Genomic DNA, 6,000 nt, shown 5'->3' on the forward strand with positions numbered 1-6,000 from the left:
GAAGACCAGAGGGACTTATTTTTCCTTTTTCTTCCAAACATCATGTGATTTCATGACACCCTTCCAGCTCCGAGCTGGAATGAGGTCAGAAGTTTCTGATTCCCACAGTTAAAATGAGCCTAGATGGGGGAGGGGTTGGGAGACTCTCTTCAACAAACCCTGGAAGCCCATGAGAGGAGAACTCAGTCTGAATGAAAAGGTCCCAAGTGCCCTGGGGCACATTCAGGAGGTTAGGCACAAGAATTTCCTTTCAAAGGCCAAAAATGTGGACTGAAAACACAGTAAGGCGAAGAAAGAAAGAAAAATGTGGGCTAGTTATCAGGTACAGGCCTTGTTCTGTCACGACTCACATAGTAGGAAAAGAGAACTGACTCCTTCAAACTGTCCTCTGACCTGCTGCACACCCCCCCCACATACATATAGACACACATACATACACATATACCCACACACACCACACACACACTACACATACCACACACATATATACACACCACGCCACATACCACAAACACACTACATATACATACACACCCGCCACACACACACCACACCACATACCACAAACATACCACATATACATGCACACCACATACACACACATAAATACACACCACACACACCACACCACATACACACACACCACACCACATACCACAAACATACTGCATACACACACCACACCACATACCACAAACATACCACATATACATGCACACCACATACACACACATATATACACACCACACACACCACACCACATACCACAAACACCACATACACACACACCACACCACATACCACAAACATACTGCATACACACACCACACACACACACTACACATACCACACATATATATAAACACCAAACCACATATACACACACACCACACCACATACCACAAACACACCACATACACACACACCACATACCACATACACATACACACACCATACCACATACCACAAACATACCGCATATACCTACACACACCCTACACATATAAACACTGCACACATACACATCATATACTACACTGTAATGTGAATTCTAATTGATCTCAATAAAATCCCAGAGTTAAAGAAGTTAGATGTAATGATATTTCATTTGTATTTCAATAAATAAGGCTTGCCTGAAGATCAGAGAGTAAAACAGCCCACTGACCAGCCTTACAGACCAGGCAGAGTAGTGACACACACCTTTAATCCCAGTAGCCCCACTAGTTTGCCTTAGAAACCAGATGGTAGTGGTGCACACCTTTGATCCCAGCACTGGAGAGGAATATAAGATGGGAGGAGACAGCTCTCAGACACAGTCTCATTCCTGGAGGCAGGATCACCATTTCGGTAGAAGTAAGAGCTAGCAACTGGCTGTTTTGCAACTGGCCTTCAGGTTGAACCTCAATAGCTGTCTCTGGGTTTTTATGAATTGTGCTACAGTCAGAGAAGTAAAGGTGTCAGCCACTAGAGGGACTCCTTACCTCTACCGAATCCTCAAACCAAATGGGTAAGGTCCTGTCTCTATGAATCCTTAAACTGAACAGGGCTGAGCTCCTGTCTCCTCCCGCCTTCTATTCCTCTCTCCCCAGTCATATCACTTCCCGTCTCCGCCTCCCTTGCGCTGCGATTAAAGATGTATGCCAACAGTGCCTAGCCTCTATGGTTAACCAGTGGCTGTCTCCACTGTCTGATCTTCAGGCAAGCTTTGTTAGAGCACAAACAAAATATCAACACACACACACATACATACCACATACACACACATCATACACATACCACACACACAAATATACCACACACATACACCACACCACACATAAACACACAAATGAACAAATAAATGTAGTTTAAGAATTCAAATGTGAAAAATGCAAACCAAAGAAACCCACTTAATTCTAAATTTGTTCACTGTGCAAGTAGAGAAAAAAAATAACTAAATCCCACTCATGCCATTCTGTTTACAAAGCTAGTATCAGAAGTAAGAAATACTAAAGTTTCCGTTCTCAAAGTCGATGAGATTTATGTATGTGTGTATCTCTGTATGTGTGTGTGTTGTTGCAGTTTATAATAAAATAGTCCCACCCTAGCCCAGAATGGAGTATAATAAGGGTTTACTTAATAGGGGGTGAACTCACAGAAAGGGTAGCACTGGGAACTGGAACCGAATCCAGCAGCCATGAGACCCGCACATGCTTTAAATCTGCATTTATAGTACATTGGATCATGCCCAAAGTGGGCTGGTATCTTAAAGACTTTTTGTTGAAGGAGTTATCTGAAGCACCATTATTTGGACAGAAAGGGGAAATAGTATGGGAAGTCCTTCTGTATGTGTGTTGCTTTTATTGGTTAATGAACAAAGAATCTTCTTTGGGCCTATGGCAGGCAAAATTAAGCCAGGGAAGAAATCCAGAGATAGAGAGAGAAAATAGGCGGAGTCAAGGAGATGCCATGTAGCAAGGAGAAAGACACAAGCCGTAAGCCACCAGCTGGAACTTTACCCGGTAAGCCACAGCTTGTGGCGATACACAGAATAACAGAAATGTTAATAAGGATCCTAAGCTAGTAGGCCAAGCAGTGTTGTAATTCATACAGTTTCTGTGTTATTATTTGGGTCTGGACAGCCAGGAAACGAATGCAACCTCCACCTACAGTGTGCAGCTATATACGTATGTTATGTAGGGTTTTGAGTGTGGTGTGGTGTGTGTGTGTGTGTGTGTGTGTGTGTGTGACAAATGGATGTCTGGAGGGGAGATAAACAGAACAAGCAGAGCTGTGAGAACTCTGGCATTGCCTTTTGGGAACAGCACGATCCTAGCCACCCCTGCCTACCTGCTCAACCTCTGCTTCCTCATCTGTGAAGTAAAAGTAGTGAGAAGTTCTTGCAGTAATTTACTACACTAGATGTACTGGATCATGGGCTCAGATTTATAACAATAGCCTTTTATAATGCCATGCCCCTTAGAGAGGCAGTGGCAGCCTTTATGCCATCTTTCGTTTTCAATTAATGAATAAATTGTGTGTGTGTGTGTGTGTGTGTGTGTGGTGTGTATGTAGTTGTGATCACAGAGACATGTGAAGACATAGGAAGGCCTAGATCTGGGATAAGGGTTACATCCTCCAAGCTCCATCCTTTCTTCTATTATGCCTAAACATCGCCATAATTACCACCACCCCCTTCCAGAAGATTGTAGCACAAATAATAAAAACCCAGAGACAGATATTGGGGTTCAACCTGAAAATCAGAAAAGCAAAGCAACTAGCCACTGGCTCTTACCTCTACCTCAGACCGAAAATGGGCAACCCTGCCTCCACAAATCCTCAGATGGAGACTGCAAGTGAGGCCTGTTTCTCTAGGTCTGGGGTTAAAGGTATGCACCACCACTGCCCAGCTTCTATGGCTAATTAGTACGGCTGCTGGAATTTAAGATATGTGCCACCATTGCCTGGCCTGTATGACTGACTAGTGTGGCTTCTGAGATTAAAGGTGTGTGCCACCACTGCCTGGCCTGTGTGGCTTACTAGTGTGTCTGTTTTGCACTGATCTTCAGGCAAGCTTTATTTATTAAAATACAAATAATATACCACCCTAGAGGATTCCAGGGTAAGAACTATATCCTAGTGTCCTTGTCACTCACTGACAGTGCCTCTGAAGTCACTGGGATCAATAGTATCACATCTTCTGGGTGAATGGTAATGCCAGTAGGGAACTATAAGGAACAAGCTGAATATAATCCCACCCAAATCTGCTTTTCAAGCTCAAATTCTCCAAGTTCACAAGATTAAAGGGTGTGGTGATTTGAATGAGAATGGCCTCCATACACTCATATATTTGAATGCTTGGTCACCCTATCCACCCACCTTTTCCTTCGCAGTTAGAGGAACTGTTTGGGAAGGATTGGGAGGTGTGGCCTTGTTGGAAGAGGTGTGCCACTGGGGTGCTCTTTGAGGTTTCAAAAGTGATGTGGGATGTCTTTCTGTATATATGTTGCTTTTATTGGTTGATGTTTTGGACTATGCCAGGGCAGAATATAGCCAGGCTGGAAGAGAGAGAGAGAGAGAGAGAGAGAGAGAGAGAGAGAGAGAGAGAGAGAGAGAGAGAGAGAAGGCAGAGTCAAAGAGATGCCATGTAGCTGCTGAAGGAGGCAAGTGCCATGGAGCTGCCCAAGAAACAAGAGGTAACAATCCACAAGTCTCATGGTAAAATATAAAATAATAAAAATGAGTTAATTTAAGATGTAAGAGTTACTTAATAAGAAACATGAGCTAATAGGCCAAAAAGTATTATAATTAATATAGTTTCGGTGTGATTATTCAGGTCTGAGCAGTCAGGAACCAAGTGAGTGGTCTCCTACTACACAAAAGACTCACACCATCCCCAGTTAGCTCTTTCTCTACATCTCTGACTCATGATTGTTATCTCAACATGTAAGCTCTCAGCTGCTACTCCAAAACTATGCCTGTCTGCCTGCCTGCCTGCCATCATATTCCAGCACTTGGAAAGCAGAAGTAGGCGAACCTCTGTGATTTTGAGGCCATCCTGGTCTACAAAGTGACTTCAGAATAGCCAAGACTGTTACACAAAGAAACCTTGCCTCAAAAAAACAAAAACAAAAACAAAAAGCACAGGGCAATGGTGGCGCACGCCTTTAATCCCAGCACTCAGGAGGCAGAGGCAGGCGGATCTCTGTGAGTTCGAGACCAGCGTGGTCTACAAAGAGCTAGTTCCAGGACAGGCTCCAAAGCCACAGAGAAACCCTGTCTCGAAAAACCAAAAAAAAAAAAAAAAAAAAAAAAGCATAGATTTGCTTTTTAAAATGTCTACCCTGTATCAAGAAACACAACAAAGGTGATTTAATCTAGAAAGGGGACAACATGATCAAATTCCATCCTAGCTTGATTTTTTTTTCTTTTCTTTGCCTAAATAAGTCAGAAAACAGGAGTTTATTTTTAATTTTGGACTTGTAATTTTTTTTTCAAAATAGAACATATTCACGGTGCTGTCTGTAAATAAACAGAAGCATTTACAGCTTAAAAGATGCCGACCCTATCAATTTGACGCTGGGTAGACTTCCATGTCGCTGTGCAGGTATTTCCTATGCGACCTTACTCTGGGTAGTGGGAGTCACGTCAGGTGTCCCTCTTTATGAAGCCCAGCACTTTGGGGCCTCAATCCACTTCCATATCAAAATGGCAAGCCTAATTTCTTACTGCTTGCATTGTCCTTGTATACTCTGCCCGTGTTTCAGAATTATTTTAGTTGCAACTGCTGTATAACTGTTTTTTTTTTTTTTTTTGAGACAGAGTTTTTCTGTAGCTTTGGACCTTGTTTAGACTTCTTTTTTATAGTTTCAGAAACTTTTCCTGTCGCCCCCCCGCCCCGCCCCTTTCCAAATTTCTCTTTGGAAGCACTTTCAGAATTGGAACACTGAGAATCCCTTGGGTTCTCTGAATCACCAATGACGATGAAGACTGTGTCTGTCTGTGGCCTATCTTTTCTTAACTTTAGATTTGGGGAGTAGCTCCCCACACACGAGTCACATCTTGGCAAATGGTTTGCTAGCTGCATCTACCTCTGCTCTTGACTCTCACACAGCTTCTTGACTTGAGATCACTTGCTCAAAGCCAACATGATGCTCATCACGCTGAGAGGCTTGTTCCTTGTGAAGAACCAGGAGCCATTATACTCACACCTCCACTGGCCTCTGAGAGAAATCTGCAATTAACAGCAAAACTCTCATCTTTAAAATGAGAGGGGAAGAGAAATCTCCACCATGACACCTGATCTTCCTTCCCTTTGCTTCCATACTGACACAGTTTTGTCTTTTCTAGGTCTGGTCCCACTTACTGTCTCCCTTGCCAAACCATCCTGGCACAAAGGGAGCTGATTCTCTTGTCTTTCACTTAGGCATGAACTAGTTGATCTTTGTCAGTTTTGAACAAAACCCATCACTTTCCACCTACTTGCTATACATAGCAATTGAATCACTTAGATTGTTCTCC

This window comes from Alexandromys fortis, unplaced genomic scaffold, assembly GCF_014885135.2.
Source record: "Alexandromys fortis isolate MF-2015 unplaced genomic scaffold, M_Fortis_MF-2015_v1.1 scaffold_13, whole genome shotgun sequence".
In the NCBI taxonomy this organism is placed as follows: Eukaryota; Metazoa; Chordata; class Mammalia; order Rodentia; family Cricetidae; genus Alexandromys; species Alexandromys fortis.